We start from the raw sequence: 14,482 nt of genomic DNA, 5'->3' as shown, positions 1-14,482 counted from the left end.
ACACATACCTTAACTTTTTTGACAATTGATCCCCCTGCCAAAAAAAACTAATAATTCAAACTGCAATCACTGAAAAATGTCTGCCAGTGACATACAAACTTGAAAACACCAACAACTTAACACTAGCTTCTATGATCCCAAGGTCAAAATAGGCTTGCAAAGGCAAAAAAATCAATTTTACTTTCTTGAGGCAATCTATTTTTGGCACTAACGGTAAAATAGATTGCTTATCTTCCCCATTGGGTGGGTTTCAAGGTGTAGTTCAATTATTTAAAAAATTTCCCAAAAGATATTACAAATATGTCACCAATAATTGGACAATCTTAAGAGTAGAAAAGGTCAAAATTCCTTTTGACAAGGACTGTATCCCCAAAAATGCCACTATTTTTCCAACTTTGAGCTGTAAATGTAGAACTAAGCTTGCTTACAAGTGCACTATTGTTAACCATAGGCTGCTGCCCTTTATTGTTAATTAAGAGAGGATTTAGATTATTACCTAGGCGGGAGCATGCTAGCTAGGATTTGTCCCAATTATGGAAGGTTTGCAGACCGCAATTTTGCATGGCCTAAATTGATTCCTGTTGTGACATTTTCACACATCGCCCCATTGCAAATGGGGACCCCTGCTTTTTGCTTTCTAGGGTTTGTTTTCTAGGTCTTTTAGGGTTTTGTCTGTTAGCCTTTGCATTTTGAGTGTCGCCAAGGGGATCACCTGGATAGCAGGTCCTGCTTGAGTGATGTCCTGATCCTGAAATTTGGCTAAGTCTGTGATGTCCTGATCCTGAAATTTGGCTAAGTCTGGAATGTCCTGATCCTGAAATTTGACTAAGTCTGGAAACTGAAAAACCTCAAAAAATTAGATTTTGCAATATAACTCCTGGAGGTCTGAAACCACTCTCAAACATCCTGAAAGTATATATGGAATATAACTTAAAGTATAAGTTATACTTAAATGTTATATTCCATAAAAATTATCCTGATAGAGAGTTCAAAAAGTCAAAAAGCGCCCCTGTCCTTCACTGAGGATCCAGAGCGAAAAGCACTCCTGTCCCTCACCAAGGGACCAGGGTGAAAAGGCTTGTTGGAGTCATTCCTAACCTTGTTTGGTCAAATTGAGACATCAAAGGCATGGTGGAGGACGAAATGAACATGATAAAGCATCCTGACTTGATTAAAAACAAAGAAATGATGAAGTTTTCACCTAGAAGGTCAAAAGCGCTCCTGTCCCTCACTGAAGGACCAGAGCGATTTTCTTTATATACACAAATTTAGACCTTTCTTGGACATTAACTTTTATTCATAGCATGAAGTAAGATGAAATCTTCCCTAGCAAAGGAATTTCGAGGTGAAAAGTGAGACAATTTGGCTTAGAAGGCAAAAAGTGCTCCTGTCCCTCACTGAAGGACTGGAGCTTGAATTTCAAATTTGCACTACCTTTGCAAGATCAAGACAATTTTACGATTTGAAGAGGTCAAGGGAAGCATGATTTATCCATTGAATATAATTTAAGTGGTCCACAAAGGAGTAAATCAACCCAAGTGACAAAAAGTGCTCCTGTCCCTCACTGAAGGACCAGGGCGATTTTTATGAAATCAACAATTTCCCTCCGAAATTATGCTAAGGCAAGGTTGTGCGAGATAGGAAGGATCTTCTAAAGCATGGTGAACAAAGATTTGACTTCAAAATTTGAGAATTCTAGCCTAAAATACAAAAAGTGCTCCTGTCCTTCACTGGAGGACCAGGGCGAAAATCTTGGGAGAGCCTATTTTACCTTGCAAAAACAAGTTAAGCATGCATAGAGTGGACAAAAGAGATCATTGCTTACTCCACAACGAGAATCGACAAATGAAAGGTGAAGGATTAAGGACAAAAGTGAAAAAGTGCTCCTGTCCCTCACTGAGGGACCAGGGCGAAAATGTCCTAAGACACGTTCCTTCTAAAGATCAAGTGAATTAAACGCAAGACTCCAATCAAAAATGCCATTTTAAATGCCTAGATGAAGTTTTGAACGTGAAAATGAGGAATGCAAGGCCTAGATTGAGAAAAGTGCTCCTGTCCCTCTCCAAGGGACCAGAGCGAAGTTAATGGCATTCATTATTTTTTACCATATTTGGGCGTTAATATCCTCCAAATCGCATTAGATGCCAAATTGCTAGCTTTGGAATATTTGAAAAAATTAATTAAATTGGCATTTAATAAATTAATTTTGGGCCTCAAAAAATCGAATTTCTATTATAAACGCATTTAAAATTAATTTTTGTGAAATTAAAAATTAAAAATGGAGCGCTTGAGGGCTTATTCTTATTATTTTATCAAGTCGGCATCTCCTTTTTGCAATTTTATTTATTTTCTTAGCCTTTTGTTGGCAAGTCGGCCTTGGAGGCAAAGGGGTGAGCGCTCTATATATTGGATGTTTTTTTTCATAATTCAAATCATTCTTGCATTATCTCTCATGCGAACTTGAAGAGCAATTTGAGGAGGGCGAAATTCATCTTGAAGGCTATTGGAGAGGCGTATTTCTTGCTAGTTTGGAGGATAATTTCCAGATTTTTGAAGACATTTGAAGGCGAATTTCCAGATTTTTGAAGAGGCTAGTGGAGTTTATTCTTTTCCAAGCTAAAGGAGGCGCAATTTGTTCAAGAGAAGGCTGTGATCTACACTTTGCCTAGCGAAATCTATATTTTTTTACATCATTTCTTAGAGTTTAAAACTCAAAAGAGGAGGTATGAAGAATCATTTTTGAAGTTCTTATTCAAGACTTATCATTTTTGAAGTTTTTATTCAAGACTTACTGTGATCCCATTGCAATTTTGTAAAATCTAAGTCTTGAAAATCCAAATTCCATTCATGATTGATTTGAAAATGTGTAGTTCTTGATTTATCATGACTTTTTTCAAATTAATATCTTAAGTTTTACCTTTGAAAGGTCTTAAATTTCATGCTTTGAGGTTTGATGCTCAAAAGACTAACTTTAATATTTTGTGTAGGCATCAAATGGAGATCCCGGAGTTGGAAAATCAAGCCAGATCAAGGACAGTCTCCTCCAAGACGATCAAGCAAGGACAAGGGCAACCTTCTTCAGTCTAGCATTGACAAGGAGGCCCTTCTTTGGACTAACGTCATCAAGGGCGACCTCTTCCAATCTAGCATTCCAAGGCGAGGTACATCATCATCCTGCAAATCAAGGACATGAGAAGTCAGAACAAGGGTTCATTGAAGAAGCAGATAATTCCAGAAGAGTTAATTAAAGCTAGCTTCTCAACAACATCAAGTTGAATATCTACCAAGTTACAAGTGTCAGACCAGGTAGCATCCTAGTCATCACTTCTCCAGTCAATGTGGTCCACCTCAGCATGTCCAGATTCAATGTACCTAACTCATGGAAGGTGGCACAAACTTCGATGTACCTACCCCAGCTATCCTTTGGTTGAATTTTCCAGAGAAGACATGTGTCCAATTGATACAATTTTATCATTGGTCAAGCATTAAATGTTATGTAATGGTTGTAACAAACCCTAATTAGGGTTTTCATTATTGAATCTTGGCCATTGATCTCAAATTGATCTCAGCCATCGAATTGTATTATGGGCACTATATAAACCCCGACTCTTCATTTTGCAATAGATAGTAAGTTAGAGAGTTAGAAAGGAGTTAGTGAATAGAGAGTAGCTAGCTAGTTGATAGAATAGCAATTAGAGTAGAGTAGAGAGAGAAGGCAAAGATTGTTGCCAAGATGTTGTTGTAAAAGACTTGTAACTTCATTGAAGAAATGGTGAAATTTATGGGTCGATTCGACAATTTGCATGGTCTCTATACTTCTCATATTTGATTTCGTGTTATTAGATGAGTGGAAGAAATGTGCTTGATTGATGGTGAAATTCGTATATCCATACTACTAGCAGTTTGTTGATTGCAGACTTGCCTTGCGTAGTCAACTGGAATCGTTCAGCTTAAGCTCAACTTCAATTATCGCTTCTTCATTGATATGCATCAACCTGATGGTGTCTATGCCTGCAGTGATGATTTGAACATCATAAAGCTTTCCTTCGAAGATCGCACTAACCTTGTGGAGATGGTCCAGCGATATCAAAACAAGACTTAGTTAGAATTTCATCAAAGATCATTCATTGCTCCTACATTCTTAGTATTAGGATTAGATCCTTTCCTCGCCCTCATATTTTTTCCTTTTTTTTAAATCAAAGCTAGTAAGAGCCTGTGTTCCAGCAATATTCAAAGCAGATCAAACGTTCAACCATCAAATGTAAGTCCCCTTGTGATTCCAGCAAAATCACATCATACCACAAAGAGCTTATCCACACGTAGAGATCCTACAACGAAGAACCTTGGAGTCATCCTGATTGATCCTTTTCTACGATATCTTCAGCAATCAGAGGCTTTACTCAAGAGAGGATAAGGTACCCTTGGGTATTTTATTATGTGTTTGATAGTGTACAAAATACACATCAACAATTCCATAAGATGCAAATTTCACCTTCATATATACCTAGCCAAAAAGACAAATTAAAAAAAGTTGGTCGAGTCGACCAAATACATGTTCTCTATATTGCAATGAAGGGGGCCGGCCAAAATAGATTAATTTTCTCTTCAATATAAGGGATGACATCTTGAAGGAAAACCCCAGCTTAGGGTCGGCTCTTATTAATCTCTAGCGCCCAGGTTTTATATTAAAGGAGTCTAGATAAGTTGGGATCTATTGTATTCATTTGTAAGGGCATGATAGAAGGTCGAACCAAATTATTAACTGTTTGTAAGAATATTACAATATGAGATGGCCGCACTTCAAGCAAGCCATACTAGTGATTCCATCAACTAGCATTCCAAGTGGGGTAGAGAGGTCGTGGTGCATCTCATGTAGAAGACCTATCAAAGCTGATCTATAGGGAAGAGGGCGATTCAAGCCTTATTTCAAGCCCGATCAATTTTGTTGTGTATCAAGGCTTTTTCGCAGCCAGTCTACAAATGTTGAAGACCATGCAAGGGAGAACAGCATCAATTTTCCAGTGTTAAAACCCAATTGGGAGGCAAATGATGCTATAGATCTACGTTGGTTACTTGTAAACTGCAATTGTGAGGTCATGAGACAATTGAAGGGCACTTGGTTACTTGGTTACTTGTAATCTAGAAGGGTGTGATTCGTTGTCTAAAAGGGGATATTTGTTCTGGGAAGGGTAGAATCTTGTGTTTAAAAGCCACAAACGGATTCATTGAGAGGGCATGAGGCCCAAAATCCTATTTGAAAGGCACCTAATTCTCTATTGCAAGGCACAAAACCTTGTTCGTAGGCACGAATCCATGAACAAACAAAGGTGAGACCAACCCATGTTGGATGCATCCATGTTGAATGAGTGTGGCACTATTCATAGAGTGCAGCAGGTAAAACAGCAAATCAAAAGGTAAAAAAGGTGTGTATATATTAATGACTTGTTGCAAGCCATTCAACTACTATTTGAGGGTAAGACAATTGTTATTCCAAGCCAATCCAAATAGTCATTGAAATCTCATTGTGCATGTCGTCACGTTGTCTTTGATATTGTATGTGATAGCCCAAAAAACGGGTACACCCAAACAGAAAGAGGCATGAGATTTTTGCTAACCATGAACCTTTTTTTGAAAAGGTCATGAGTTGACCCCAATCCACAAGTCCAACATCCAAGGCCACATGCTTTTTGGACAATTTCTTTGATCCAAGGCTGCATGCCTTTTTGCGACTCATTTGTTTCAGCTTGTTGTTGCATGTTGTGATTGGTGTGTTTATTTGTTGTTGCATGTTGTGATGGGCACCAAATTGTTTCAATCATAGTTTTTTTTTACATCTGACAAGTCTTTGAATGTTTTTTTTTACATCTGACAAGTCTTTGAATGTTCTATGAGCAGCATTGGAATGTACCCTAAAATTATAGAGTTTCAAGTTCAAGGGAGGGAATATCAAACCGAATCAAGGGAATGTTCCTATATTGTGTTTTGTGCACTTCCGAAACATTTCCTTCAGTTTTTTCATTTTTTCAAGCATGGATTCAAATAAATCCATCACACACCTTTAACAACCATTAATTATTATAATTGGAAATCAAAAGCACAACTTGTGTTAAAAAATAAAGGGTTCCATATGGTAACAATGGGCACAGAAAAAGAGCCTACAACTGATGAAGCTAAAAAAAAATGGTTTAACAAATGTGATCAAGCCTTTTGATTTTTCTATCTTAATATATCTCCCAACCTCCTCTTTCATGTTAAAGCCTCAAAAACATCCAATGATGTTTGGCTTGCATTAGAAAAACTCTTTGGGAAGGTAAATGAAAATGAGAGGTCATGAGTTGGAGAATGAACTCATTAGTTTGAGTCCCAATTCCTTTGACACCCTAGAGGACTTCTTCACCAAGTTCAAATCACTAAGTTTGCAATTGAAAGAATGTGCAATAGTGAAAAAAGATGATCAATTAGCTCTTTCTATACTTTTGAAACTAGGTCCTAACTACTCTGTGTTTGTATTTGAAATGGTAATTGATTGATGTATTTACAATGGAGAAGAACGCTCCATTTAAAGGAATTACAAAGACTATGTTTCTAAACGAAACAATCATGAACAAAATGCAAAAATAGAAACTAGCTAAATTAACTAAAGTACATTAAGTGACCATTAAATAAGAAATACACTAATATTACTCTAATACCCTCCCTTAATGGTCATTCTATCAACTACACCAAGTTTCCCCCTAAATTTTACAAACTTATCCGAGCTCAGAGACTTGGTGAGAATGTTTGCAGTCTAGTCCACAGTAGGAACATACTACAAGACCACAGTTCCATCTTCAACAAGCTGATGAATGAAATGACAATTAAGCTCCACATGTTTGGTTCACTAGCAGAAGATAGATTTTTGGCAAGTTTTAGCAACCCCTGATTGTCACAATTCAAGGGTGAAGGCCCTACTTTTGAGACATTTTCATGTCAAAAAGCATCCACTGAAGCCAAACTGACTCACATGCATACTCTTCTTCTATCAAAGACAAAGCTACTACGTGCTTCTTATTTTTGGTCCATGTGACTGCATCTGTGCCAAGACTGAAGACATGCCTAGAAGTAGACTTCCTGTCATCAACAGAACCTGCCCAAACTGAGTCTATAAAACCAATCAGTCGAGGATCTTTGCTTCTGCTATATAGAATGCCAAAGTCAAGTGTCCCTTTCACATATCTCAGTACATGATCTGCAACCCAATGTTTTGCTTTAGGGGTTGTCATGAAACGAGATATGTAGCTCACAGCATGACTGCGATCGGCTCTAGTGGTCATAAGGTAGATAAGGCTGCCAACTAGTTGCCTGAATGCTGACCATTCTCCACAGGTGAATCTAATTTGGCTGATAGTTTCAGCTCTTTCTCCATAGGTGTAGATAAAGGATTGCAATCTTGCATCCTGAACTTCTCCAGTAAACTCCTGGCATACTTTGATTGAGAGATGAAAATGTTGCCACCTGTCTACCAAACCTCTACACCGAGACAATAATACGAAAGTCCCAAATCTGTCATATCAAACACCTAACACAACTTCAGTTTGATTTGCTCAAGCAAGTGTTCTCCACTACTAGTATTGATGATATCATCAACATAGATGACAAGAAAAAGCGGTGTCATTACCAGCACACTTGACATACAAATTGGGATCTAAAGGACTTCTCTAAAATCCCTATTCAACCAAGTATTGATCAATTTTAATGTACCATGCCTTGGGGGCTTGTTTTAGACCATAAAGAGCCTTTACCAGTCTACATATCTAGTGCTCTTTGCCTGCAACCTTGAAACCTTGAGGAAGGGTCATATAAACCTCTTCCTCCAAACCACCATTGAGGAAGGCACTCTTTACATCCATCTGATGGACTTTCCAGCCAGACTGAGCTGCTATGGCTAGAACTCGTCGGATGGTGCTCGTCTTTGTTGTGGAAGGAAAGGTTTCCTCATAGTCAACTCCTTTCTGTGAGAAGATTTTAGCCACCAACCAAGCTTTGTATATATCAAGTGTTCCATCGGCTTTTTACTTCACTTTATAGACCCATTTGCAGCCAATGGGTTTCTTTCCAGGTGGAAGATCTGACAAAACCCAAGTGTTATTGTTCTGAAGACTATGATATTCAACTTCCATGGCCTTTTCCCATTCAGGTGATCCTTTTGCCTCTGAATAAGTATGGGGCTCAAAAACACACTGAATATTCACCATAAGAGCAAAGTTGACTATGTTCTTCTTCTTGATCTTGGCTCTAGAAGATCTACCCTCAACAAGCTCATCATCACGCACATCGCCAATAAGCTTTTCCCACCACTTAGGATGGAGAGCAAAACCATCTTCTTCCAAATCAGGTGTAGAAACATGACTTGGGCTGCCTAGAATAAACTCATTTGGACGTTGATCTAGGTTATCCTAAGGGAACTCTGGCGGTACAATATCATGCCTTGGTGATTCCACAACTTCAGGTTCAAAATAATTAAAATCCCTTCCTTCAAGTGAAGCTAGTGGAAGCCTAACACCTATATCAATTTCCTGCAGAGGTTGATCTTCAGGTTGCTAGATGGAAGAAGTGAGCTGAAACAGCCCACTATCTTCATCGAAAACCACATCTCTATCGAATGTGAGATAGTCAATGTCCACATCAATCAGCCGATAGGCCTTAGATTGTCACTGTAGCTTGTAAGCATCAACTTCTAACTCTTAGAATCCAACTTTCTTAGGCCTTAGATTTTTGGTTTCTCCCAGATTATGTGGGAGACCAATTTAGAAGGTATACTGTAGTGTAGACTACTTCAGCCCAAAATTTCTTAGGCACATTCTTGTTTTCAATCATACACCAAGCTATCTTTGTTATGGTTCGGTCCCTCCACTCAACAACAACATTTTGCTGAGGGCTATAGGGTGTGGTGAATCGATGCTTGATGCCATTTTGAGCACAAAAGTTTGTGACTTCAGTGGAACAAAACTCACCCCCATTATCTAAGCTAAAAGTTACACTCTGATGACCTGATTCTTTTTCAACTAATGCTTTAAACTTCAGAAATTCATTAAAGACATTTGATTTTGCTTTTAGAAAAAAATACCCACATTTTTCTACTAAAATCATCTACGAATAGAAGAAAATACCTAGCATGAGTGATCGATGTCGTATTCATTGGTCCACAAACATCTGCATGAACCAACTGGAATACCTTGGATGCTCTCTAAGCTTGTCCATCGGAGAATGGAGTGAGATGTTGCTTCGCTACTTGGCAAGCTCCAGACACACCATGTGTTTGTTGCTGAGTGTCAGGTAAGCCTTCTACCAAATTCTCTCAAGCCAACTGTGAGAGATATGATATGTTGAGGTGCCCATACCATTGACGCCAAAGAGTGCTTATGGAAGAATTCTTCACAACCATTGCAACCTCCTAAGACTCGTCAGTATCAATCAATCTGTACAATCCATGATCCTCAAGGCCAATAGCAATTGTCATTTTGGACTCCTTATCAATGATGTGGCATTTGTGTGCACTGAAGATGACATCCAACTTTGGACAATGTCGCATCATCTAACTAATAGACAGCAGATTAAGCTCCATGCCTAGAACATAGTATAAGTTAATGAATATGAGATTCCTCCCACCAGATGTTATCTAAACGTTGCCCTTGCCGACAACCATACTCTACACCTCCTCCAAAGATCATTGAATTGGAGCAAGCCGTGTACTCCATGAAACAATCTCTTTTGTGTGTGAAATGTTGAGAAGCTCCAGAATCAATGTACCCGGCAAATGATTTAAGTTGGTTTGCTGGTCTTTTCGCCATAAAAGCGTAAAGAGCATACTCCTTTTGCTCATTGTGCTCTGCAACAAGGGCCTTCTGCTAAGACCCTCCCTGGATGGATTGCTCGTCAACCAACCGTTTGTGGAACTACTTCTTCATGTAGCCAAGCTTACTACAGTAGTGACATGTGATAACCTTCTTGGAGCTTCTCTCAGGTTTGCTCTGCCCTTTTGGCTGAAAGGACTTGCCTCTGCCTTTGCCTTTGCCCTTGGCTTTGGCAGTAAAGGCTTGTTTTGCAGATGATGATTCATTGTCGCTCCCAAATTGTTGTTTCCACCTTTCTTGTTGTAGAAGTTTATTGCACAGTTTAGGAAACTTGAGGTCAACATTTGTGCATGTATTGTTGAGCGTCTCAATAAAATGTTCATATGAGCATGGTAAACACTTGAGAATGATCACCACCATGTCTTCTTCCTCCATCTTGCGACCAATACTGCTTCCCAATTACGCTGATCGTACTTGTACTGGTCGTTTCCTGCCGCTGAAGGACGAGCAATCTTACCCAGAACAATCCGGTCTAGACATCGGTATTCAAAGATTGTGAGCATGCGCTTTTTCCATGTGTTGTATTTTTTGTCATTGAAACATTGATCATTTTCCAACATAAAATTGGTCAAAGACGCCATCCCTCCTGCATTCCAATGCATGAAAAACAAGGTAACACTGCAGCAACAACGAACACAGCTGATTTTTATGGTAAAAAATCAGTCAAAACCCTAGCATTAACTTCAAGGCACAAATCTTGAGGTGCTGCTCTGAGAAGAAAACCTTGATTTTTGTACCAAAAATTAGTCAAAAAGATGCATGTAGAATGAAGTTCCAATAAAAATTAAAATTCCATGGGTTGTGAAAACCCTAGCCGCAAGTATAGGTACTCAAATTGCAAGAAACCCTAGATTGGGTGCACAGAAATCATCACCAAAAATTTGTCCCTTGGATCGCAGTTTAAAAACCCTAGGATTAAACAGCAAGCAACACATGATTGTAATACCAACAGCCAAGTTACGGGGATAACACTGGAAAACCTTCAAAAAACCCATCGCAAAACCTGACGAAGGTCGCAAGGAAAAATCGTCCTGTCACGGCTAAAAATGAAGAAAAAACCTTCAATCAGCCTTGAAAAATCCTGTCGTGACTTTCAACACGCGACCACAAACTACAAACGCATAGATTTGCAGGGAAAACAAAAAAGCACAGCAAAAAAAAATGTCGCAACTATTGCAAAGTCCACATGATATTCAGACCACCATAACACAACCCTACACAACTCCTTCTGCGATCGCAGACCCGCGATTGTCAACAAGAAACCCTTGAACATGATTGGAAATCCGTGATTTCCACAGAGAAAACCCTCGATTTTCAGAAACCCACGTCCGCGATTTCCACTCGAAAAACATTGATTTTTATTGTAAAAAAATCAAACCAAAAAACTTCTAAAATATTCTTTCAAAAAATTTAGGATATCCCACAAATTTTATTTGAAAAAAAAAATTGCCAAAAAAAGATTTAAATGGCTCTAATACCATGGTAATTGATGTATTTACGATGGAGAATAAAGCCCCATTTAAAAGAATTACAAAGACGATGTTTCTAAACAAAACAATCATGAACAAAATGCAGAAATAGAAACTAGCTAAAATTAACTGAAGTACATTGACCATTAAATAAGAAATATACTAATATTACTCTAATAGTATCTACCTTTTACTAAGTTCACTAAATTGATAGTCTATATTAATCTTAGAACGGTTGCAAAAACACTCTAGAGAAGTCTCATGTTCTGTTGGAGTGGTCAAGCAGTGCATTCATACAAGGAGGGGTTCAAGTTCAAATCCCCACATTGAAGTAATGTTATTGCAATATTGCTCTAACTTTGGTTTTTTGTCGATATCATGAAAGTTATTCTTAGTTTTCAAACTATTTACAATCAATTCAGATTTATTTTTAAATAAAGAAAATTGAAGATTCACCTATCTATAACATTATTGTTGTTTTTTCATCTTTTGGAATCTCACTCACTTCCACTGAAAAGGCATTTTGAATTTTTCCAATAAATTTAAGACAGGTATGTTGCATGTTAAATCACCATTTTCACAAATCTTGGACTTCTGGGAAAGCAGTGATGCTGGGAGTAATTGGCCAAGTATAATTCTAGTCAAATGCCTCCTAGGGTGGTTGAAATTAAAAAGCCAACCCCACTTTACAGCCACGCTGGTCATGAGAACATATCCTAATGGGTACAAATTTGAAACAACATTTCTAAGAGATACCCCAGATGGAAATTGATCATCATAGAAAAGACTTAATATAGAGAAATCAAAATCCCAAATTAACAATCTAATCAAAATTGACTGTGGAAGCTCCAAACAGCAGCCTGTCTATGGTGAATTTTTCACAAGAACTCTGCAACATGGCAGTATTAGATATTTCAGATACTATGGCAAAACCTCAAACTTCAAGTGTTCCTGGGACATTCTTGCTGCAAATGGTTCAAACTTTTCTTTGAAGTACCAGTTGAGAAACTATGATAGGCCTAAACCCCCATCAATGAGACCATGGAGTTAGACCTGACAGTATACATTATACACAGCTTGGGGGATTATTTACAAAATGATGTAGTTTGCAAACATCACTTGTTTAAAAACTCTCAATTAAATAGCTAAAAATGTAGCAACACCTGATGTTGAGACATGGACCAGCTAGGACTCGAACCTAGGACCTTCCATACGCTGCTGGAGTGCTCTACCACTGAGCTACTGGCCCCTCTTGGACCAGTCCATCGTCGGTCCAGGTGTGGCTTATTTTCAACACCAACACCCCCCTTAAGCCACACCTCTCGTGTGCTTGGGGCTCCTAGCCTAGACCTGGCTCTGATACCATGTTGAGACATGGACCAGCTAGGACTCGAACCTAGGACCTTCCATACGCTGCTGGAGTGCTCTACCACTGAGCTATTGGCCCCTCTTGGACCAGTCCATCGTCGGTCCGGGTGTGGCTTATTTTCAACACCAACACTTGAAACCCTGGCACCCTCCATGAGACTATTGTGTGAAACCCTTGAGTTATTCACAACTTAGGGGACTATTCAAGAAATGATGAAACTAGCAAACATTCATTGCTAAAATATATATAAATAAAACCAAACTGAATTTTAGAGAGGTCTTAGAAGAGATGAAAATTAAATAAAACTGTAGCAGGGTAACAAAATTTTGTGTTTTCATGGGACTATCTTACGGCAAAACTTTTCAAATGGCAAAGACACTTAAAAAAATTATGATAGCCTTCCTCCGTTACACCTTTAATAAGGATGTCTAATGTAGTTAGTAATATAAACATAGTGATATATAGTAATACAAGTAGAATAGTTGGAATAGTTGGAATAGTTGGAATAGAAGGATAGGGCGGATAAAAACAAATTCAAAGGTGGACAGGAATAATTTGAAGTGGATAGATAATTAAAATCATTAAAAAGCAAGGTAGAATTTTAACTTATATTGCATGCTTCTCTTACATAAGAAGATATTCAGAAATAGAGTAATAGCAGATAGTACAAGAGGCTAATGATCAAGCCCTTCCCATTTTTGAAATTTTCTTTTTGTTTTCAAATTTGAAATTTCTGCAAACTGATTCCATCGTGGGTAGCAACTTCATCCTTCACCTTTTAATACAACAATAGTACATTTGGTACCCCAAATCTCTTACAGTTCAGACCTCTGTTTTTAGAAGTCTGTTGTAGAATTTCTGGCAAATTTTCTGCTGGCCAATTTTCTGTCAATCTGATCTCTCAGTTGCAATGAATAGCTCAACAAGCCCTCAAAGTTCCCATGGAAAACTTAACCAAGAGCTTCATGATCAACAAGGACAACAAAATGTATTTCAGATCCATCTTGTGAAGCAAATAATGAGCATTTTCCAACTATTGATTGAACAATAGGGGTAACCTTACAATGGTTCCACCTCGTGACTTGACTTCATTTACACAACCATGTTGTTACTTCATTTCCTACAAACATCAAGGAAATGGATAATGAAGCATTGCGCACTCCCCAGATAGCCACATGATCAATGATGAAGATATTGTTTTGACCACTAGGCTTTTTCTTCCAATGGTTGAATCCATAGGTCAAAGCCATGTACGCCATGTTGAACCTCATCCTATCGTTCAAACTACAATCTCCATTCCTCTTCCTCAGGCTAGTTTGAAATTCAACAAACTGATTATAACTCCAATATCATTTGCCTCCTCAATTAACAATGGCTCCTGATTCTAAGTGAACTTCGTCAAAACTCTAACTTGGACTCTTCACATTCTCAGGATTAGCATCCTCTCCTCTTGCTTCATTGCCTCTGTTTATTTCCTTCTTAAGCAAGGAGGGCAACCAAAAACTATGCTTTCAAAACTCCTATTATTGACATCAATGACAAGATTCAACACTTTTGACAGCATAATACCATCTCTTTTGAATCTTTGATACAGACATCCACCATGTAAAGCATCAATTTCTAGAACTCTGATCTTCATATGACAATTTTCTGTGCACATTCAGATTGTATCCATCGAGGAAGTGCATTGTCACTGTTTGTGGTTTTGCATGCACTGCATATCCTGCCAGATCCCATCCTCTCTTGGTTCA

The 14,482-nt window shown here is 38.3% G+C and overlaps 1 protein-coding gene across 1 annotated transcript in view; it reads right to left on the bottom strand.

Moving 5' to 3' along the window:
- LOC131049973 (ABC transporter B family member 20) overlaps nucleotides 1–14,482 on the bottom strand; it is a 96,895-nt gene that overhangs the window by 74,997 nt on the left and 7,416 nt on the right. The gene's annotated exons all lie outside the window — the stretch shown is intronic.

The sequence above is a fragment of the Cryptomeria japonica genome, chromosome 2, assembly GCF_030272615.1.
Source record: "Cryptomeria japonica chromosome 2, Sugi_1.0, whole genome shotgun sequence".
NCBI classification, from domain to species: domain Eukaryota; kingdom Viridiplantae; phylum Streptophyta; class Pinopsida; order Cupressales; family Cupressaceae; genus Cryptomeria; species Cryptomeria japonica.
The sequence above is the reverse complement of the archived record's forward strand: the minus strand, read 5'-3'. Positions and strand labels throughout refer to the sequence as shown.